At 29.5% G+C, this 25,718-nt stretch overlaps 1 non-coding gene across 1 annotated transcript; it reads right to left on the reverse strand.

The window, feature by feature from the left end:
• Positions 1-11,065: 11,065 nt before the first annotated feature.
• On the reverse strand, positions 11,066-11,253 carry LOC121119139 (U2 spliceosomal RNA). The gene has a single exon (XR_005864685.1). It is a non-coding gene; the product is annotated as a U2 spliceosomal RNA (small nuclear RNA).
• Positions 11,254-25,718: the final 14,465 nt, after the last annotated feature.

Below are 25,718 nucleotides of genomic sequence, written 5' to 3' on the forward strand. Positions count from 1 at the left end.
ACCGCCACCTTTTAAATTTGATATTTTTAATCAATAAATTATATCTTGTTAAAGTTTAAATTTTAAATTGTTCAGATTTTTATGGACCACTCAGCGTATATGTATATATCCAAAATGGTTTTAGGTTATTGCCTCTTTCTGCTGTATGAGTGACCTAAGCAATTTTTTTAGGTTTGAAAAATATGTATAAAAAGTTTTTATGCACCCTTAAGAAAATATCAAGACTTCATTCCATTTGTTGTATTTTTGCCCAAAATTGGCTCCCGTTGTTAAAATAGTGGATTATATTATCAGTGAAAGTACGGCAAAACTCTGGCCTTCAGATAGGCTTGTGACAACGTCTTCGAAAAACAAACAGAACCTGAAAAATGAATATATTATCTCTAAATTCCAAGGCATAATATATGGCGTTCAGAATAAATCTTGACTATTTCACCAATACTGGTATGTTTTCCACTCAATGGAGATCCTAAAAGAGGTTTCAGTTCAGTTCGGAGATTACAAGAAAAAGATGAATTATTACCGTGTATAAAACTTACCGACGGACCAGGAAATTATCTAGACCAGAGGGATTCGGGATGGTTCTTTTGTGTTATTTCTTATTATAAAATTAAATAAATGAACAAGATTCCCACGTAATGATGTCAACATAGAATGATCGATACTACATCCTATAATACACTGAGTTATAATATAACATATAATATTTAAAATTCTAACATTGACTTGGTTGTATTTTTTATTTTATATTTATTATTTGGATATAGTATATTTTTTGTATTGGATTACAAACTTTTATAATTTTTGACTGATGTTATATCCGTGAATGGGAAAAAAAAAAAAATTATCTTTGTTTTAATGATTATTTACAAACAATAAAATACAATATGCCTTATTTCAAAAATTGACATTGAATGTGAGAGCCAAAGATGACAAATTAGCATTTTTAAATTTTGAATAGATCATTTGAGTACCACACAAAAACTTTTCTAACCTTATCAAAATCAAAAAACAAACCTCCCTAATTATGATTATACTATGAAAAATTTGTTGGAATAATAAAATTATGTATTTGTTTGATAGTCGTTAAAAAAAACATTTATTAAATATACTGTACGTGACTTAGAGTGTGTTAATAGGTATAACATGGGTATAGTTATATTGTTATCACATCAATTTGGTTTGTTTGCTTTTTTGCATAAGTTTTTGAAAAAAAAGAAGATATTGAACAATTTACCAAACCATGATCCAGAGAGATTAAAAGATGATGTTTGGAAAAGTGTGAATCGATTTCATTTGATATAAGTGACAAAAGCAATGATGAACAAACATCGAGAAAATGAATAATCATAAAACTTTTTATCAATGTGTACAATAATGTGGGAAAATTTTACTTAGCCCAAAAAAATTGGCTATTTCTTTAAAACCCTAAGGTATACAAAGGCAAATCTATATTCAAAATAACACATCTTATAAATGAATCAAAAAAATTAACGTGACAACAAAGAATTATTAAAATATTTTCAGTAAAAAAAACAAAAAACTAGAGTGGGCTTACCCGGCGTTGTCGAGGATATTTAGTAATTAGAATTAAGTTTGAACTTTTTCTGAATCATAAAAAACTAAAAATAAAGATTTTTAAATTTTAAGAATTATTCTAGCTGGATGTTGGTATGTATTTTTGCACACTTTATTTAAAAGAAATTATAAGAAATGATTCTATGTAAATTTTAGGAACTTTTAAGATGACCATTTTTGGAAGAATGAATTTTCTCATTAATTACTTAATTCCAGAATAGTAAAAATCCTTTCCTAAATATATTCAAATTATTTTCAAAACCTGATTGAATATTCCTGTGTGCTGAACTATGACGTAGATTAATCTTGATGATTTATCGTGGAGATATAAGTTTTAATTTCCACCTATATATTTAATAAATAAGTAATGCAAGGTTGCGTTACATATAGATATAAAATTTCTAAGTTATTTGTTTCAATTTTTTTGTTTTTGTTGTAAGTTTCAATCAAGGTAAAATTTTGGGAGAATCCAATGGAGTACAATGTTTAGGCTTCAACACAGAGCTCTTTATTAATATGTCTTTCTCTTTTTCAAAATGATTTCTATAACTACTACTATGGCCTCTAACTTGGGCAGAAAGGAAACTTATCTCTTTTTAAAGAAGGCTTTATAATAGCTGCACACTCCTTGCTCGACGGAGGTCTTGAGGTCATCAAAATGTCCATGAGGGTTAGCACAGGCTATCTTATTGAATATACCTCCAAATGGCGTAATCTAAGGAGGAACAGGTTAGATAGAATGGTAGCTAAATTAACTCATCATGATTTAGTCAATAAAACAATTTCTTGCCTATCTCCAACCAATTGACCTAGTTGCAGTTGAAAGCAGTTGCCGATACAGTTATACAAAAGAAGCACTTTCAAGTCCATCACATACCTCCTTTCATTCCAATCACTGACCTTGAGAGCCTTCACATGATAACTCATCAACTTTGTAGAATTCTGGTGATCACAGTTTCCACATCCTCAATTATCCCTATTTTCGGCTTCTACTCTTGCTCAGAGATTTTCCAAATATCTGACCTGAAACCACCATGCATTTAATCTGGTATACATGATTTTAGGAGAGCCCCACGATCTTTATCATATCCTTGACACTAATTCGGACTTGGAACAAATCAAACACACTTTGCTTTTAGGCCTCCATACTGGCAATTGTTTTTTGTTTGCTTTTTTAAGTATTTTTTTTATTTATATTTATTTCCAGAAAAATCCTTATTTTATAAGTGAAATGTCTCATTTTAAAATATTAATCCTTAAGTAATCTAGATTGATACAAATTTAAGTTTTAGGATTTTACCATGCGCACAATAAGTAAAGTTGTCGAAAAAATCATTAGCTGAAATAATTTAAGATAACTGGTGTAGATCGAAATAAAGCAATACAAAAACCATGAAGAAAAAAAAACACTTGTTTTGTGAACACTAGTCCTAAGTATGTTCCATTATGTTATAAACTATTTTTAGAAATCTGAGCTCCTTTTTATAAATTACATTGTTGATTATATATAAAAATCTTTTCTAAACAATTCATAATTCATTTATTTCTTTAACAAATAATTAATTCACTTTTTTCTAAAAAAGACACAATATTCTCACTATGAGCTGTCAAAAAAAAAGAAGAACTACACTATTTTTATGCTAATTTAAATTTATAAAGGTGTTTCAATTACTTTAATTGTTAAACAGCTTTGTTATTCATACGAATTAGGCAAAAATTATGTGATTAAATTTTGTTAACACTTTTTAGGGAAAGCTTAGAATAATTGAAATTAGCTTCTATATTTAACAAAACATATACAAGCAGAATTATTTTTTTAAAAAAAGTACTAAATTTAATTTTATCTCAAGATGAGCTTTCACCATTATAAATACAAAATTCCCAAAAGTATCAGTGATATAAAAACTAAAAAATTTAATTTATTTGGTTAAAAACTTTTCATTGAGCTATGTATACTGAGGGTGTCCTATAAATTATGTAGCAAATTCTTAAATTAAGGTTCTGAGTTATATGGGATCATTTACAATAACAGTTTCCGGTTCTTAATGGATAAATATCTCAATGTTAGGGGGTTTTGATGGGGTCCTGACCTGATTCCTTAATTTAGCTGCAGATTTGGTTCAGTCTTACCATATTTTATGTAAAAATAATAATATAATAACACTAGGGAAAAGCAGAAAGGGGTGGAAGCCAACACTCCGGTATTGTTTTGGGTATGGAACAGGAAAAAATCTTTTTCAATAAGCTCTTGTAAAGTTTTTAATTTTTATAGCCACCCCTTGCCTTTTGGGTCAAAATAACTTGCTTTCAAATAATAACTAATTTATTTTAAGTTTAATTTTAAAAGATGAATTAATACTATATTTACAGTCGTTTCATTTTTTTTTTTTCAATGAGAACCATTAAGTCTCATCACTTTTTGACAAAAAAATATACCATAGAGGGGAAAAAATATATTCTTCATAAAAAAATGAGTCAAGTATTCATCAACATTATTTTCTTGTGATACATCCTCTACAGACTCCAAATCTTTCAATTCTACCTCATAAAGGATCTTTCGACAGTTTACTCTAGAGCTTAATCTTTTTTAAATAAACATATTATACATTCCATTTGCAGATAATTTATCATCATCAAAAATATTTCATCATTTAATTATCTATTATTATTTTTTTCTAAACCATTTTTTTCTAATCCGTTTCAATAATCTTGGTTGCTTTAAATCAAAACTCAGTTTACTTCTATGTCCAAAATGATTATATTTTTTTTACAAAAATGTACATCAAACATATTACCATTCCATGGTTTGAATTTCTAAAATTATTTCATAATATAAAACATCAATTATAATAACTAGGTTACAATGACCCGTAAGACAAAAATATTTCATTTTTCAAAAATGAAATGATAAAAAATAATGTGTTTTTCATTGCTAATATGGTGGTCTATTTATGAAAAGTCAAAAAATTTCAGGTCAGAAAATGTCAATACGAGTTATTTTTCGGAGTTTAAAGTCAAAAATGGGTGAATTTGACCTGTAAGACGAAACAAGGATTTAAACATTTGTTTTTGTACTCGAATTTATAGAAAATAGATTAAATCAATTACTAAGAGGCGGTAAAAAGTTATAAGCTGCCACTGTGTTGAGGGTATTTGAGCTGGTTATATTTTCCCTTAATTGTGTCAAGAGTCTTCTTTCTGTAAAAAATATTTTTTTTAAATGCAAAGCTCCAAAGTTTTCATTTTTATTATAAAGATCGAAGGTTTTAATTTATCTGCAAAAGCAGACTGTTTTTTGACAGACAATGTGTCCCCAAAAAGTTGTAAAACTGAAGATCAAGTCAATAAAATACGTTCAGTTCCACAGGACCAGTGGAAATAACTTTGGGTTCGAAAAATTAACTAGTCATGCATCCCTAGTTTTATTGCTGAGATTTTATAAAAAATGCTGATATCGATATAATAGCATATTGAATTAATCCTTTTTGGTAAACAATATAAATATGTATATGGTTAAATTTGTGTAAGAGAGGCCGTAATACCAGCTTAAATACAACATCTAATATTGTTAAAAAGTATTTATTTTTTAATATATGCATTATTTACAATAATTTAATATGTATTATTAAAATAACATAGTCTTAAACATATTCAATGTAATATGAATTTTGATTAAGATTATCGTATAGATTGCATTTTGTTTTGAAATTTAAAAAATATTATGCTATCGCCGTAGCTCATGGCCAATGCACTCAGAAGAAGTTATTCTTCTGAATTCAGAGAAAGTAACATACTTTATCTATACATCTCTCCAAAAGAATCTTACTTCAGATTTAAGTAAATGTAATTGTTTACTTAAACTTAATTACTGTATCTCCATCTAACCAATAAAAATAACATCTAAAAAAATCCATTATTGGGCATAGTAGTGTAATTTGACTTAACTTTGATAAGTTACTTAACTTTTAACAAAAGAGCGAAGAGGATATCATTTTTGGTACCCATTTGGGATTCAATGAAATATTGTGATAATTTTTTGGATTTTATCTGATTAGGAGTATTTTAATTTTCAAAATTCAAATAAATTAGGTACAAAAATAGCATTCAAAATTAAAATTAGTAATCGTTTCGTTGATATAGTGAACACTATCTTCGACAGACGTGGGTATCATATTTGATATCCAAAAAATTTCAATTAATATTTTGATTCCACAAGCATGTACGAACAGACTCAAGCTAGTTCAGACATGAATGAACAACTCTGGAAAGGAATTGTGTACTTTCTTTGTATTAATATAACATAGATTTGGCTGAACTAGATATACAATTCCAACTGTTGTTGTAAAGGGACGTCTAAGAAAAAGTATCCATTTACGAAATAAGAAATTATCTTGTTTCCACATCGTATTCCAATTTAGAAGATAATGATTTCGAATTTGAGTAAGATGAAGTTAATGATTTAATGATTCTAATGACAACTTTGAAGTTTTAGTCAACCCTGTCAGTAATTAATTTTTCTGATTACCATTATTAGTTTTGATAGATTCTTTATTTATTTATTTACAAATAATTGATATATTTAACTTCACTCATTAATTATTTAAACAACGAATTTTTTCATTTTAACTTAACAAGTTATTTTTTTTTAATTATCAAAATTAACTTTTAACTTAGCTATTTCATTTTTTACACTAACATTATTTTAATTATCTGCATTTAACTTAACTTGATCAAGATAAAGTTTATGCGAAAATCTGTACAGACGTCGTTGAAATTGTTTCATTTCACAAATCAAAAATCTATCGCCTATGGAACAATTGCCGATAACTTTTTTTGAACGAAAATATTATACAATATTAATCCACTATGATACACGGTTTTTATTTAGTTGAATGACTTACCAAATGTCTAAATTTGAAGAAATTGATCAAGTCATTGATTATATGTGTCTTAAAAGGGCAAGTCTTTCATTAAAAACATGGGAATATTTGACAATATGAATCCCTGAATGAAAAAAGAACCCAAGTTATAAAAAAAAATCTTTAATACACGTTGTTCAACAAGATGAAATTCATTGTATAATTTTTATTGGGATCATGTTCTAACTCAAAAATTTCTTCAATTACTAATTATAAGCTGTAAACTTCTCCTCTCGCAAAAGAGGAAGATATAAAGTCCCTTGAAGAGTTGCTAGCAGTCACGTCCCCAGTGGGAGTGGGACTTGATATTTTCAGGGTCAGGAAAGCACCATGTTAGGACCGCTGTTTCCGACTATATTCGAGACAATACATCAACTTCAAGAGTCTTTAATGTCTTGATAAAATACGTGTTCTTATCTCTCTCTTATTGATATTTATTTCTGTTCATGTTCGACCTTTTATTGTAATTATTTTATATGCAAAGTACTTTAAAATCCTCCCGTCTGAATAATTAAACGGTTAAATTAATAAAGAAAAACGAACGAAGGAAGACAATATTTGATGATGTAGCTTGTTCGCTACACTCCATCAATATAATAAAAGTTTTTTTTTTTCTATTTGAAAAAATAATAAAGTCACATTTTAATCAATCATAGCATCTTTTACAATATTTAAATTTCTACAACGATGGTTGATTGAGCCTAATAAGAAAAAAGAAATAAAGATGCTCGCATTTAACATATTGAAGTCTTGCTCCAAATTTTACCTGTAAATATTCAGATTAGTCCATTACTTCCACAGTCTTCCAGAAAATATAAATACCTGAGTAAATTCTCCAATGGAGGTCAAATTGAAATGAATTTCATAGACTCTAACATAGCTCACCTTAAAATTCTTAAATGTATAAAGAACTCTTCGACCAAAACTTCATCATTAGATCTATTTCCTACATTTAAAAAAATATTAAGAAACTATATTACTATGATTTCCTTATTTATCGTTGTTTTCATTTTCATTCATTATGTGTTCTCCATTTGGAAGTTTTGAGAAATATGTACGGTTGGGATGTTTATTTTTGCAACACATATAATCTGAACTTTGTTGTAAAAAGAATACAAATAAACTCACTTCAACCTTGAATCTTTGCATAAATTTGATTATTTCATATTTACTAGTATTTTCACCTCCTTCGGTAGTTATCATATGGAGCAAGCTTAGGTTGAATAGCTTTTTTGCTTCGTGACTGAAGTTGTTGGAAGTTTGAATTTGTATTTTTTTTTCTTGATTGTTCAATTGGAAACAATGACAACCTTCACTTATATACATTTGCTTTATTTATATGTAAGATAAATCCCAAACAAAATATTTTTATTAATATCCATTTTTCATGAATACACTAACACAATGTTACACAATACTTAGATGTACTCTCCTTACGAATGAAAAAAAAAACTACTTGAGAGAATAAAATATTTCATAGATTACCAACTAAATTGGTGCGTCTAGAAATATTTAGAATTTACAGCCCCAATGTATATACACCCTTTTATTTTATGTTTTTATATGACGCACTGAAGTTAAGTTACACAGTTGTTTTATAAATAAGTCTTCTCAAACAAACAGACAAACTTTTTATAATAATATAAATAATGTTATTTCTCCACTTCAAATTATAATTTTATGATTAGAGCCAAAAAAAATGCAATTTATTTAAACATCAATTCATTTTATAAAAGATGACTAGAGTTTTATTTGGGTTATACATAAAAGAACTGTTATATTTATATTACTTATTTAATAAAGCAATTTCCTTCCTATGGTAATAAATTTTATTTCTATAATTTAAGAGATTCGTGCATTTTTGAAAATGTGCATTGCTATTAATTATTTGATATTAGTATTCAGGATGTTATATATCTATTACAGACATTGCTATATTCAACTAGTACTTACTCTTTGAAAAAAAAAACATAGTTAATTTTTTTGCTTAACAATCTGTGCCAAAATATTGAGATCATACTAGAATATAATTAATTAAATTATTTTTGTATTTTTAATTCATTTTAAGGGTATAGCTTATTTATAAAAATTTATTGGAATGTTGGGCTTTCAAGGTCTCAAAATGTTTTTGTTGTTAAAAAAACAAAACACTTTCCAATTTCAAAATACTTTGAACTATATTTAAGGGTAGCTTAAGACCCCTATAGTTTTTAAAATATTCTTTGCTGTAGAAAAAATTATATTTTTAAATTATATATTTACTAGAAATATCACCTTTTTTATTAAAATAACTTACATAGATAAATAAAGTTATTATTAAATATTTTTTATAAGAATTTTACATTGATCTGTTTTAAACAATGATAATTGTAGTTAAATGAATCGTAACCTGCATTATCCTCTTTGTTTAGGTATAATAGTCAATTGACAAAAATATAACAAAATTTCTAATTATGAATACTTTTACTTAAAAAAATTAATAAGTTCGAATTTTGATGACTTTGACTGCGGTCACCTTTTCTGATCTTATTTGAAGGAAAACACATATATGAAACTTTAAAAAGTTAAGCATAAACTTTACTTTTATAAAAGATTGCAAACAAAATTTACTTAGAGTCACTCTTACAAAAAGGACGTTTTCGTTTTATTTTGTAAAAAATTGTATCAAAAGAAAATTTTCCTTAAAACGTACATTAAAGTATCATTATTCTACGTCAAAACGTTCAACTGTTTCAAAAACTATCAGACTAAAATATCCTTAAGTTGGTTAATTAATATATATATATGTATATCAGGTCCTTAACTTTATTGAATCATGCAACCTTTTCTTTGAAAAGAAACAGAAAAAAAACCACCAAATCATCTGGTAGTTAGCCAAAAAAGTGAATTATACCAACTGCTATATACCTCTTATCACTCCCAGACTATCACTGTCACATTAGTTTTCCATCATTTTTAAAATATATAATGTATATATTTCGGTTTATTAAAATATACATAGTATATTATTCTATACTTTATTATAATGTTGTTTATTAATATTCTATTAAAAACTTAGCTATAAATTTGTATTCATATTTGATAGCCAAAATTTATTGATATTAATAATAGAATACCCAATATACAGGGTGACCACGATAAATTGGAACTATTTTAAAATTCAACCTGCTTGATAAAAATAGAATTTGGAGTGTATTTGTAAATATGAAAAAGTTAGACATGATATTAAACAATAAATTTATTCAACATGTCCTCCCTCAGTAGCCACCATCTTCTCCATCCTGCCCCTAAAGATTTGCATGCCCTGGTAACTTCCGCGGAATCGACAGCATTCCACTCCCTCGTAATGGAGCCCTTCAGGGCAGCAATGCTCTTGTGGCTGACCTTGCACACTTCCCTCTCCAACTTCCCCTTCTAGTAGTAATCACACAGATTGAGTCGGGTGAGTTGGAGGGCTAGGTGTTGCGATCCCAGAAAGTGATGTCGTGGGAGTTGAAGAGGTTAGTGGTCCTCATGGCGATATGTGCGGGAGCTGAGTCTTGTTGGAATATGAACTCCCTCCCAGCGGCCGTATCCTTCATCCAGGGGATGACAAACTCCTCCATGACTTCGCAGTACCTTATCGCGTTAACCCTTTCCTTGGGATTGAAGAAGAAAGGAGTCATCACCTCACCGGTGCTGCATATGACACCCAGGGTCATCACCGAGGCTGGGAACTTTGTGGTGAAGACTGCAGGGACCTCTTCTCTCTCCATGGCAAGCCACCTGTTATTCTGGACGTTGAAGCTTCTGTCGAAAGTCCAGTTCTTCTCGTCGAAGAAGAAGAGGATTCTTCCTCCATGGCTCTTCAGATCATTGAGGAGACGCTTACCGTTGGTGAGCCTGGTGGCCTTCATGGATACCGTGAGGATGTGTTGTTCGGCCATTTGGTATGACCAGTACCCGAGGTACTCATTCACAGCCTTGGAGATCAGCTGCTTGCTCACTCCACGGTTCTAGGCTTCCGGGTGTGGGCCTTGCAGCAGACCTTTCCCTCAATCTCCCAGGCATTGAAAACCCGGTACACCGTGGTCTTGGGGTAGTTAAGAAGCTTGTAGATAGCAGAGGACTTGTGCCCACGCGAGCCAATTCGAGGAGAGTGTCTCACCTTGCTTGTTCCATGATGACTATTGTTTGTTTTCAAGACAATTGTGGTAGAAAATATTGTGTATTGTTCACGTAACCTTTTATATTAGTATGATTTAACCCCGAATATCCACATTATGGATCTTGATGAAGTTTAAAGTAGTTCCAATTTATCGTGGACACCCTGTATATGTATATATTATATATGCGACAAGGGATCAACAAGAAATTTTATTCCTTTCTTTTGGTAACGGAGAATAAATATTGAACAACTGATTATTGTTTTGAGTTGAGAGTCTGGTTTCGTGGAACAGATAGCCTATATTTAGTATCCAAGTTCGGGGGGATAGGTTGCTCTTTTTCTTTCAAATTCAGTGTAGAGTTATCATATCTTTAATTGCCCGTCTAGGTGACAAAGTGGTGAGCCCAAGACTTTTGATTTTGCATTCGTAGTTCTCTTAATCTCCCATGCAATTCCAAGTAAACTCGTAGTGAAGACAGTGTAAGCGCCGCACATCTACCCCTAAACAGAAACAAGTTTATTATCGAAGAGGACACATGGTCCTCATATCAGATAGCTGATAAGAACAGATACTACACTTTGATCTTAGCCAAAATGCCGAGAAAAAATTATGTTGAGGATGGATATATAATACGTATTTGGACTCAGAACCCAGCGATTCACCTGAACAATCCGTGGACCGGAGTGTTTTACAAAGGGTCCTTTATGCTCAAGGTTGCAGTGACAGAGGGATGTGTGAAGAAAAAATATTTTATTAATTAACCAGGAATAATGTGATTTTTCAACCTTACTTCAGACTTAACTTAGTAAATGAATTATATTTGTCATTTATGAATCTGCAAGTTAATTCTATGAATTAGCGAGTTAACAAAGTCTCGCTTCAGATTGAAAAAACAATATATTTTATTAATTCAATCTATATCTACGAAAAAATACATTCAAGGCAATATATTTAACCATGAATAGGAAAAACAACTTGGAAAATCATTGTAAATTATATATTAAATTAATTTAGCAGTTTGTATTGTAAGAGTTTTGTTGGGAAATGCTCCATTTTTAAAGATATTTCCAATAGTTATATTTTAGTTGAATTGATATACATTTTCCTGCTAATATCCACCACTATGATATCCTCCATGGTGTCCTCCATGGTGACCTCCGTGATGTCCTCCGTGGTGTCCCCCAGAGTATTTAACATCAGCAAGATAGCCCGAGTGCCCATTATCGACGGAATAAGTTACAGTTTGTAGACGCCCATCCGGAAGGTTAACATGATATTGACCGTTTGTTCCATAGCCATTACGACTCTCCTGATGTCCAAAGTTTGCACCAGAGTATCCTCCATTAACCTTATATCCAAAATTGTAGTTTGTATGACCGCTTCCATATCCACTTGCAGCAATAGCCGAAATAAATGCAGAAAATATTACTAAAACCTATAAGAGATCATAAAAAAAGTTAATAGTTTATTATTCTTGCTTTTTGTCTACCTTCATGTTGATAGTGGAGTGGATTTTTGTAAACTGATGTTGGCTTTGATTTGGTAAAGGGTATTTATATTTTTTATTGTGTGTAATGAAGCCATGCGTAACTAATTTATCTTGATTTATAATATGACATTCAGAAATGAGTGATAGTCATTATATCCTGATCAATTGGCAATCACCATACATAGTTTCTTTAAATAGCATATCTGTAAACTTAAAACACATTCCTTTGTCCATCATGCAATCAAAAATTTATCATAATATGAAAGCAATTATTATTCCATTACAAATAGATTATGCAATAATTCATTTTCATTAGTCGAATCATAAGTTATAGAATTTGATTAAGTCTATCCATTTAAGTTTTGTCACTTTTTAATAAAGTGTTTTAATATTCATTGATATAGTATTTAACATGACTACATACTTAAAAAAAAAAAAAACAACTAGTTACTTGCTGAATCCATGGGCTTCACACGTCCTTTATTTTAAGCAAAAAATAGACTTGCAAGTGTTACACACGTAGCTTAGTTCAAAGAGGGAGTGGAAAACAATATAACAATGATCAATGATATTTCTTCTTAATGTTTAGATCTCTTCGGTGCAGGCGAGCAATATAATATAGCGCCTGTATTTAATATGAAATGTGTTAAAATTTCAATAATATACCAACATATATGTATGGAAAATATATGCAGATGATTAATCGATCTTTTAAATTTGCTAAAAAAATACTAAATATAAATTTGCAAGAACTTAGCAAAAAACTTTTTTCCACCAATGTTTAAAAAAAAAGTAGTTAATAGCATTGATTTGCATAGTTAAGAAAAACAAAACACAAAAAGATTTTTTCGTACTTGTAAAAAAATATATGCATATATTTATGAATAATGTCGTCGAAAAAATAATCTACGTTAAATTGTTTATTTTTGGAAATATTTCAAAAATTATGTTATAAAATGTTCCGGAAATTAAAAATACTCTTTAAAGTTGTAAAATTGAATTTCAAAATTGCATTGTGTTATGGCGTTTTTCTAAAAAATTGTAAATTGACGTTCATTTTGTACCAACATTTTTACATACTTGTATATATATATAAATGTAAATGAATATCCAGACAATTTTAAACAGACTGTATTTTTTCTAATAGTCTTCTTCTATTTTTCTTGTTTTTTTTAAAAGCAAAAGTGCCATTTTTACCGATTTTTTATTTTTCTCATAACTGTTTTGATGTTGAATAAATTTAGAAAACTTTTGTATCCACATAGTTATTTTTTGAGACACCAATCATCTTTAGTTTAATAACTAAACCTCTTTTTTAGTTTATTTGAGTTCAAAATAACAATTTTTGTATTTTATTTATGGAATAAGCCTCAATTTATGACCCTCCCACGAAAATCGTTATTCCTGTCTTATCCCGACCAGATTAAAAAGAAACACCATGCAAAGTTTCAACCTCCTAGGCCTAATGGAGTGGATACCCATAAATGCCACATACACTATTATATATATATATATAAGATTAGATTGATTAAAAAACATTATGACATCAATTTTTTTAAATAATATAACTGTTTTATGTGCATTTATGCTCCCTATCCATTCAAATAGTAACAACCTTATGCAGTATCCTTGTTTTGTATTATAAAAATAAGTACAAAAATATTAACGTTATGGGGACTATGACGGTTGGGTAGGAAAAAGTTTGTGATTTATTTTATTATTATGGAAGACTATACAACTTCATGATCAAATCCTCTATCTCACTCTGTTTCACTATGAAGTTATTCCAAAATATTCCACAAATAAAAAGCTTATAAACGCCTTATTTTCAAGATAAACATCCAATTTTTTAGACAAGAGACTAATGCTATAAGATCAACATTTTGTTTGCATAATAAGTTTAAATAAAAATGTTAAATTTCAGGTTTTGTATATTTAGTTAGCACAATGATTTGCAAAATTATATCTTGATGAAAAATACATACTTGTATTTTATTTAATATAGTATCATCATATCGTGAGAAAATACAATTAAAAGGTTACCAATAAAATATTTTAAGGTTGTTATTTGTAAAGGGATAATGCCTTTGTTTTTTAAATTGTTCTTGGTTATCATAAATCATAAACTCTATCCATATTTTCAACAGCCTGACTTGCATTTTCGCTTTAATCGAAAAAAACTGCAAAATATGTCGTATTTCCTTTTTGCCCATTGACAGGCACTAAAGTCAAACTATCACAAACCCGTTAAATGAAATTTTATCTTTTTTTAAGAACATTTAGTGTAAACTAAAGGACTCTAGGCAAAAATTGGACCCTCAAAGTAAGGAAGGTAGGGGTTGGTAGTTCTCAATTCTGATTGATTAAAAAAAGAAGAATAAGGGCGATTACGTGTTAGAAATATAGCTTTCTTGTTTGTAGAGTCCTTTAGTGTAAACGAATTGTATTTTTACAACGCGAGATAAACAATACTGAAACAATCTATTGGCTTATAAACTATATCAAATATTTAAGGTTTTGCTGATTTGAGTTGAGTCTTTCAAATATCTTGGGCGTGTTGGGAAATTTGAAAGTTATTTTCGAGTTCGAGTAATAGTCCAATGCAACAATATTATTACCTAAATATCAATTTTATTTAATTATATTCAAACATGAGAAAAAAATTGAGTTTATATGAAGAATGTGTAGTGTACAATGACAAGTAATTTTAAGGAGCAAAAAGCCTCATAATTCTCATCAAATAAATCATAAAGCTCCAAAAATTACATGCCTAATAAGATACAAGCATAGGGTCAAGAAATATAATTAGATAATATATGCAATAGACTGGTAAATATCAAAGGATTAATAACCTGTATATACAGAGTTTGTAACTATCCTTTATGGATGCCCACACTGTTAAGCCTATGAGGATGGAACTTTGCATGGGTGCCTCTTTTGAACCTGGTGAGACTGAAACGTAGGTGTATATATTTTTTTCAAGCGGGATCATAACGGGTGGCCCATCTAGCGGTTGCATTTTGAGCTACCACTGTTTTGACGTTTGACAGCTGTAGTAACTTCTCTTTGTGTCTAACATTTTGTAAAAGATCTCCGGCTTACGAAATGGTTCAGTTTACGCTCGAAGAAAATTGGAAAAAACTGAAGACTTACTTCCAAAATGGAGAGTCTTGAAACGAAACTGTAAGAAAATTACGTCGGTCGAAATAAAGCGCATTCCAGGCAGTTTGTGGATAAATTTGTGAAGCGTGTGCCCGAAACTGGCTCGTTAATGGATAAAACAATGCGTTCCCGTGTTCGTCCAGTGCGCTCAATCGAAAAAATTGCTGCTGTTGCCGAAGCAAGAAAACGAGCAAGGAGCTGCCGTTACGGTCAATGGTGAGCGCTATCGGGCCATGTTGGAAGATTTTTGTTTCCCCAAATGGAAAAGGAAAACATCGACGACATTTGGTTCCAACAAGATGGCGTTAGATGCCACACAACAAACGTTACAATGGATCTTTTGCGCACTGTCTTCGACAATCGCATCATGAGCCGAAACGGCAACTCCAACTGGCCACCTCGTAGCTGCAATTTAACTCCGTTGGACTATCTTTTGTGGGGAATCGTCAAGGATAAATATTACGCCAACCATCCAGAGACGATTGACGATTTGAAACACGAAATTGGAGTCGCCATTTCAGCTATTGAAGCTCACACAATCGAAAATGTATTGAAAAATTGGGTCGACAGAATGGGCTACTGTAAGGCCAGCGACGACGGCCATATGAATAAAATGGTATTTTTTTTATTAAACGGAATGTTGAGGCTTTCAAAATATATGATGGTAAAAATTAATGATGAGCGGAAATTTTCTGTGTAATTTTTTAAATTTTTTTCCTTGTTTTCATCAATCGTCAATTTTAAATTTTAATTGAACATTGAAAGAGACAAAAAACATTTGTATTATTTTAAAATTGTTAGACATATTTTTTTATTCAAATAACTATTTGGCTTGTCTATATAATAAATTAAAAATTTTCTCTAATTATACAAACACATAAAAAAATATTCCATGTTAAAATAAACAAAAAATTTAATATTTTTTTAAATTCAAGATGATGTACAAAAATCAAAATTTAAAGTTGAATTTTACTTATATCAATAATTTCCTTTCTAAAACCGTCACTATTATGATCAATGTAGCTATTTAATAACTATAAATTATCAAAAAGTGAGCAATCATTCCCCTTGTCTTCCTTTTTCTTTTCTGTTGAGCAGCCTTTGTCAATTGCACAATGTTAAATATGTATGTTAACTTAGTTTCAAATTTACTATTCGAAATCATACAAAAGAAGAAATTTTTATGTTTAAGGTTGCGTGATAATGTATAATAGTTCCGTTTTTGTTTCATTTTTTATAAATAAACATTTTATTTTTTTTAGAATCAACTTATAAAATAAATTTTGGGTAGATTTGAAAAGAATATTATTGGAATTAGAATAATTTGAAAACATTTTATATATGTCAATAGGCAATAATATATTAACTTTAAAGATTAAGAAAAAATCAATCATTATATAATTAATATTAATATGACTTTATGTGTATTTTTATTTCTATGTCTAATTGCAAATATTATTCACTTTTAGTAAACTTATGTTTATGTTTTTATGTTTGTTTTTGTAGAAAAGCTTCTCGCCAAAATTAAATTAAATTTGAAATATTAAGATTCTTCCTTGACAAAAAAAAAAAAAATGATTTTGTGTCATTGAAAAATAAACTATTTTCCCTCAACAATTAAATGAAAAAAATATATTTTATTCAATGAAAATGTATTAAAATATTACAGATCATTAATTTAAATTCTATTTTTTTCTCCGTTTAGATGTTTATAAATATTACTATTCGTTTTATTTCGAAGAATGAGATGAAAAAGAATTATCCTTGTTACTCCACAGCTCATAATATTATTTACATGTACTTGTAAATATTATTTACAAGTAATTTAAGCATGTTATATATGCTTAGAAATATTTTATTATACATATGTCAAAAAATCCATTTTTTCATAATATAAAACGATTTTGTTTCAAAACTGACTTTACATTATACACAAAACATATGACTAATTTTTATATTGAACATCACCATCTTGGAGAGTTTATTTTATTGAATCTAACCGTTGTTATTAAATTGAATATAAAACGTATTTAACAAATTACAGACGATAATTATTTAAAACAATTATAAACAATTCGGGGACAGATTTCATATAATTATAACTCAAATTCATTTTATAAGAAAATATCAAAAGATCATTATGAAGTAAATAAATTAATATTTAGGATACATATTTGTTATTAAACTATTGAATTAAACATTGAGAAATTATATAAACATATTCAAATAGGGTCATTTTGTACTTACCCGACCAAAATCTCAAGAAAAAGTACTCTAATTACTGTTATATTTTTCAATTATTTATGATAATTATATAATTAATGTGGAAGTTGCCCAAATTTCGCCGTTCCACCTCTGAGGGTAGGTCTAATAAGGAGAAGGTAGAATTGTTAGTTATTGTCAGTTATGAATATTATATGTCCCGACGGCCCTCAGAAAGTTGCAATAAAAATAAGCACAAATCCTGCTCTGTATATAAGAAGAACATGGACAAGACTTGGTCCAATGTATATCCTTAATTCAAATCTAAGTCCAACAAGGAATTATAAATTTGAAGTTACATATATATCTCCTCCAAAAAATCCTTGGTGTTACATTGTTTTACATGCAAATGTTCAATCCGACTCTGTGTCTATCAATGGTAGGCATGGTTTCACTTTGATATTAACTATGAAGTATTAACCCATTATTTTACTCTGTCTTGATCAAGTATGAATTGCTTGGCAAATGTTCAAATAAGATGAAAACGACCCAGCATGGATAATTGGTTTTTTGTCCTATAATAGTTATGCTTTGAACAAAGGCGTGGAGAGAGTTGATTCTATGGATCAACAAACTGCTGTTTTGACTAGCGGGTCCTATGTCATCGACACGTTTTCATAAAATATTTTTTTTCTTGACATCATTAATAATGCAAGGGCAGGTTAATTGCTAAATTGTCAAATTATTAATTATGATAAATTATTTTTCTTATTTGCAAAATTGTTATTGCCAAGAATAGGATTCAATGTTATGAAAAAACATAAAAATAACTGCAATCACAACTTCGAAACCAACATAATTATAAATGCATTATTTAAATTTATATTCATGTCACATATTTACATACCTGAGTTTGATCAGTATATATATATATATATAACAGAGATTGTGTGTGTGTATGTCCTTTATACGTTCCCACTCCATTAAACATAGGAGGCTGAAATTTTGCATGGTTCCCTCTTATGAGCTTGGAAAGGTTAAGACGGAATTGTCCATTTTTAGGGAGGTGAAATAAGGGGGGCTTATGCTATACCCAAACCCCAAAAACTGTTTTTTGCAGCTCAAGGAGACAAGATAGGGGGTTGAATTGTATATCAATAAGGGATTGGCGTTTCAAAAAACAACTAGACCAATAACTACATTTTCCAAATTTATTTCAAATCAAACAAGTTATGGGCTTAAAAAAAGAAAAATGTGAAAATTGAAATTTCGTTTATTTTATGTGCAAAAAAAATAAAATGTAGAAATTGGTTTGTATATTAATTTGCCAAATAAAACTTAATTTTTAACTGAAATATTTGTCATTTTCTGAATAATTTTTCAATTTTTTTATTTTTTCTCCATTTTTCCATCAAACATCAATTTTCCGTTTTTTGAAAAAAAAATTGCCACAAAATGATGCTTTTTTTAAAATGCCAACGCAGCATTATCAATGTTGTATATTCAATTTTAAATCATTTTATTACAATATTTGCAAAAATGACCCCGTTATCGTTTGTTATTTTTCGACTACATTATTCTTCATAACTTTTTTGTTTTAGTAATTACAAAAAATAAATTTGTAGGGTTGTGTTTCTTTTAAATTCCGATAAATGCTATAATTTTTTTTTCCAAAATTAGTTCAACAAAAAAATAGGCAATTTTATTTGCAAATGTTGAGTTAGGAATTTTTTGAAGTAAATAAAAATGAACTTCTCATCTACACAATTTTGTAGATACATAAATGTTGGTATGTTATTTGAAGTTTAAGACACATTATTTTATTTACATTCATATTTCTACTACTAAGATTACAAGAGGCAATAATAAAAGATTTTTTTAGGGATTTGCGATGATGAGACTTTGTAGATTACCTAACTTAACCAGATCGATATAGTGTGAAAAATCAAAGAGAATTAGAATTATTAGGATATTTTCGATGACAACGAAACATTCATATTTTAATTATTAGTATATAGAAGTATTTTCTTAATATTTTTTTAATTTCCTCAATTAATTTGATGATTTTCAATGAGATTTCCCTTTCCCTTCTTTGTCTGAGCAACGCTTGGTAATCCTTAGCTGATAAGAAAATATTAATGAAATCTTTAATATATTAGTAAAAATTATATCTTATATTAATTTGATAGCTTATAAAATGGTTTTCATATATGATGTTTATTACTTATATTTGCCACTAAATTTTTGAATTCTGTTTATTCAAAAACAATTGTCATTGTACCTAGAAGTTAAATATTAATGATATTTCCATTGAAAAAAGTATCATTTAAAAAAAAAAATATATGGAAAAATAAAATTATTATTTTTAGTTATTTTATTTCAAAATTCATTTTTATTTTTATTTACAAATATTTCACAAACCGTTTTTGTAATCATGAAATCAAAGCTTTGAATAAGTTTAAAGTAGAATATCACATTGAAACCCGAATGCACGAGAGGAATTTGGAACTGTATACATGTTGCATAATTAATACAAATTCTGATATTTCCAATTTTACTACTTATACAACCAAGATGCGTGTTTCCTGCAATATTCCACTCTATTTCGAGAAACATCTCAATTTTGATAAGTTCATAGAACTTAGCATCAACAAGTGATTCGTTCTCACCTTTTTCATTAGTCAATGAAGTGTCAGTTTTAAAAGTATTATCCATGATCCATTAAGCATTTGATGATAAGAATATCTTTTTCGCATTAGAGGAAAATACCAGCTGGACGGTGATCCATGATTGCAGTCATGGTTTGGTCCTATAAATGATCCTTTATTGGTTCGCCCTTATTTCATTAATTTAATAAGTATACAAAGAGTTTCATAAATATTTAAAGGAAATTTGTCCCTTATATAAGATAAAAATCATCAGTGAAAATGCCCTATAGAAGTTGATATCGAAGTGGATCCTACAAATTTCTTTTCTTTGTAATTTAAAGCCCTAATCCTAATTTAATCACTATTAAAAATATTCTTGCTTACGATCTTATAGACGAAAGAGTGAAGGTTTTCAATATCAACGGAGCAGGGTATTCTATTAAAGCAACCAAAAACCTTAAACATACTTCAATTTTACTGTACGTTATTTTTCGATTATGGAATGAACAGAATAGCAACGATCTGTCCTGATTACTTCTAAAATACAAACACTATCATCTCTGAAGTGAATATTTTTTAGAATTGATATGATATGAAATAATCGGTTAATTATTATTAAGCGTTTGGCGTTGAAGAAAAGGATACATTTTGTAAATATACTTTAAAGACCAATATTAACAAAATATAAAACTATTTTGAAAATATCTGTATCATGCTTATAACTCCAGTTATCATTATTTAAAATTGAAAGTAGGTGCTTTTTACTTAGAGACTCATAGTCTCAAGATTAATATATTCTAAAAGTCTAAAAGTATTCTATTTGATAGCTGAATATATGAACTTTAATTTTTAAAAAATAACCTCCCTCAAATATGATATACATTGTTGTCATTTTGAGATAAGGCCATGTCAATTTTTAAGGACCAATTCATTTATGAATTGATCTCATAAGAAAAGTCCATAAATTTGTATACCCTAGTTAGAAAAAAAAGAAAGGAAGTGAAAGAAAGGGAGGGAAAGAAAAAGAGAAAAAAATTATGTTCCTGGCAGCTAAGATTTTATTTTGTTATGTTCTACTCCAAAGACTCCGTCAAAAGTCCGTCTCTGGGAATTCCTCACTCAGAACGGCTCTACAACAAGTCATCTTGAGTCTATGGATCTTGAAATAAGGATGGATAAACAGTAGACTAGTGAATTTTAGAGTCAATGCAAAATGATAAATCTATTTTCTGAATTTAATTTTGGATCTGTGTTGATGGTTGGAGGTGTACTCTGAAAATTGTAACGTAATTTTTCTTGAAATTATCAATGTTGAGTTATCTGAGCATCATAGGAAAAGGAACCCTTGATATGTGATAACAAAACCTCTGGATTAGGGGTTTAAATTACAAAGATAAAAAAGTTGTAGGATCCACTTTGATATCAAATTCTATAGGGCATTTTCACTAATGATTTTTATTTTATATAATTGACAAATTTACTATAAATATTTATGAAAATCTATCAAATAGCTTTGAAAATTAAAAGAATCTGTATTGATTATTACTTGATACCAATGAAAAACAGTGATATTTGAATGTATTATTATAATTTATAAAATTTGGTTATTTAAGCCCCGCCCCTAAATGGCTGACATTAATAATGATGACCTCACGAGAAAATTCTCAATTCAATTACTGCGTAGAAATTATGTGGTGACATTTGTTTAAATGTTCATAAATTCAATTAGATGTTTATAAATATTTACATAAATATAATTTAATTTACATGATTATGATTTATATGAGAAATCCATGACATATTTCATTGAGTACAAATATAACTGGCTGTCAAAGTTACTAGACAATTTTTTATAATAATGTCAGATTGAATTATCTAAGTTATCATTGCTAATCTGATAATGGTTTTGCATAACTATAATAAATCTTAATACTATCGTATTAGATATAATTTAAACTCTCATTGATGCTAATATAAATATATTGTTGCGGCTGTTGCACGAAATCTGCGTTTTCTTAAGAAATAATACAAACTAAACACCTTATTTCGACGAAGACGAAAGATATGAAACAAAAGATTTTGGTTTATTTATTATTCAGAATGTTATAGCAGACATCACTTACTAACGAACAAACAAAAAAGGATCAAAAGGAACAGAAAATAAACTATAGAAGGAATCTCACAGCGAGGGGTCAGACAAAGTTACGGACTGACCAGCAGCAACACTCCTGGTATTGAGAAATTAATTTTTCAAAATAGTTACAATTAATAATAATCATAATGTGTAATCAATATATGACGAAAGATCGAAGTACAAATAAAAAAAACATCCATTTAACAGAATTGAAATAAATAATAATTAATTGCAAAAAGTTTCAAATAAATGTATGCGTTGCACTGCTCGAGAAATTGTTCTTCCATTAGCAGTTCTTAATTTCAAGTTACAGACATTTCCATTACAACCTATCATTTTCACAGTGACTGAAGCCATATGCTAGTCCTGACGAAGTGTGTTGTCTTCGGAAAGGAGCATAACGTTTTTAACATCAACTTCATCAATGCAATGTTTCCATTTTCCACGAATCTATAGTCTTTGCAAATATTCATTTGATCATCTTTTCCAAAAAGGATCACGAAGACAATTCATATTTTTGTAGCAGACACAGATGAAAAGGCGTTATGTATTCCAAATTTTGGGGATCTGAAATCAAAAAGGTAAGTGGAAGTTGATTTATGGATGATTATATATCTGTTAATACACTGAACATTTTATCAAATGTTAGAGAGCTCTTCCCAATATATTTCTGTGAGGTTTCTTTAAAGACGAAACAAGTCTCTGGTAAAAATCTCCTCGAATAGGACTTCTAGGGTATTAAAATCTCACTTAATATAGAAGCTAAAACAGAAATGGCGAATTTTATTGCAAGATAACATTTTTGATGATTTAACAAATGAGGGTCGATTATCAGATATGATAGTTTTTGCACCTTTCTACGATTTATCATCTGTCCAAAAGCTTCTGAGAATTTTTCCGTTTCTATTTTTAAGAATAACAATAAATGAATTCCTCTACTTTGTGCACAAGGAAACAAAACAATGTACGACTTGACATCCTTCATTTTTAAAAAGGAAATGTCCTGCAATGAATGTCCGAATGAGAAGCTCATTGATCATAAAATAAAATAATTTTTTTAACCATTAACGATTTTCTAGGTAAAATAACTTTGTGTTTACATTCCTAAGGAATGGAAGCATGAAGAAGACAACCACCAACCACGAGTAGTTGTATGAAGGATCCCAAGTAGGATCTAATGATGATTGATTATTGGAATTTCAAATTGATCGATTATTAGATATATTGTCATATTCTGTTGGAAAGCCTTCGCAATGAACTATACACAAATCTTGACCTCAGCATCCTTTAATTCTTTAAAAAAGAGAACCTTGGAATGATGAAATTGAGCAGTCACCCATCCATGACAAAAGGAAAGATGCAAATCAACTTCCAATAATTTTCAAAACTGTTGAGGATGTCATTCTTTGATTTGGAAAAAGCGACAATGGATTTCTTGTTTAACTCTACACTGATTAGAGATATATCGGGTATGCCTTAAATAATATTGCTCCAGCCACGAATGTCCGTTCCAATAAAATGTATTCAAATCATATGAATTCAACGTATTTCAACGACTAAGGACATCTACAGGATTCTGCTCACAAGGCACATTATTCCAATATGAGCTCCCGACCAAATCTTGAATTTCTTGGACGCGATTCCCAACATATATTTTCCAAGGATAGTTTGGTTTTTAAATCCAAGAAATGGCGACTTGAGAATCAGTCCATTAATAAAATGAGCTAATATGTAAATGTCTACTCTTAATAACGCAAGGACCTAACGAACAAGTCTTTCTCCCAGTAATCCAGGTAATATTTTCAATCGAGCTTAAGTTTTCTTTGCCTTTGGCACTATACGAGTTTTACTGATGATAAGTTTTTTTTTCGGCAAAACCTTCATTTGCAAATCGAAAATAAATCTCATCTCCGGTAGGCAAGCTTACATGCATCACAAAAATCATGTAGCTCAACACTTTTAAATATAAAGTTTCGTTAAAAAATAACAATGAATCTTCAATTTCGAAATACATTCCAGCTTTTTTTCCTAAATTCTAAAACTTGGAGACAATGAACTCATCGAGTTCTTCATCCCACCATTTTCTCAAGCTCCAAAAGGATTCTACGATAGTTTTTAATCGAATAGTAAAGGGGGAATAAAATCCAAAATATCGTAAAATGAGACAATTTACTGAGAATGGTCCTCTTGCTTTATTTACAAAGTGGGTCTAGAAAATTACAATTTTGTTGATATTGGAATCGTTAACCGTATTCCACCCAATACCCAGCGCCATAATAGTTCCATCCAACGATGTATCTTTGAGTTCAACATACCTTTTAATTAAGTGATCCTCCGTAGACACGAAATCTAACAATTCAGAAGAATTGGAGACATACTTGGACAAATTCCAACCTCCACTTGAGAATAAATTTTGTAACATATTTACCATAGTCCGACCAGATTCTAAGTCACAAGATCCATCATCAACAAATAAATTACTACAAATAGACTGACATGTGAGAGGATACTAACGACCTATCTTAGTTTGAGACTGATGCAGTCCAACAGTTCTTGTTCTTGAACTGCTATAACTAGAACAGACAAATTCGAACTGAGACTGGAACTGAAACCGTAATATATTGCCTATCATTGCACCCACCTAGACAACAATTGGATTAAGCAATGTTAGCTTTTGGGGCCCCTCCTGGAACTTGGGACACTACGCAATCTTCATATAAATGAAGCTGAAGTCCTTCTTACTCTTTTTCAACATCCTTAGGTGTGATGCTGTTTATTTCATGAAAAGACTGGCGGTAGTTTTCAACCATGTAAAATCTCCTCTACCATGAATCAGTGTGTACGGGTGTCCAATACTGCAAAATACTATTCTCTAGTGCTATAATTGTTCCAATAATTTCTTCTAATCCGATGATCTTTCGTTTGATAGCTGCAGTTACATTATTGGAGATTTTGAGTTTTCTCCTGTAGTCTTCATAGGCTATTTTAGGCTCACTCTGCTGCCAACAGGTGTTGGATATAATAAAGGAGTAATGAAGAGGATGGTTGTGGCTCCCTATCCTTGTTGACACAAACGTTCTATATTGAGCTTGACCATATTATTATTACCGAATTGAAACTGGGTGTGTATTATTATAATAGGGAAAAAACTTTTATGTGTAATACGAAACTCCTTGAAGCTTGCTTTCATGGCCAACATTTGTCATCTTTAATGGTCAAAAAAGTTATGAAAACTGAAGATTGTACTCTTTTTTATTGCAATTTGAGAAGGATTTTTTATTTTCAAATAAATATTATCATTATTCTTAAATCAAAATACCATGGATGAAGCATTGTCAATGTCCTCTCTACTGTGGTAGCAGGGGCTGAGTCCTACTGGAATATGTATTGTCCCCCTAAAGTAACTTGATTCACCCAGGGGATCACGGGTTGTTAAGA

The sequence above is a fragment of the Lepeophtheirus salmonis genome, chromosome 5 (assembly GCF_016086655.4).
Source record: "Lepeophtheirus salmonis chromosome 5, UVic_Lsal_1.4, whole genome shotgun sequence".
NCBI lineage: Eukaryota > Metazoa > Arthropoda > Copepoda > Siphonostomatoida > Caligidae > Lepeophtheirus > Lepeophtheirus salmonis.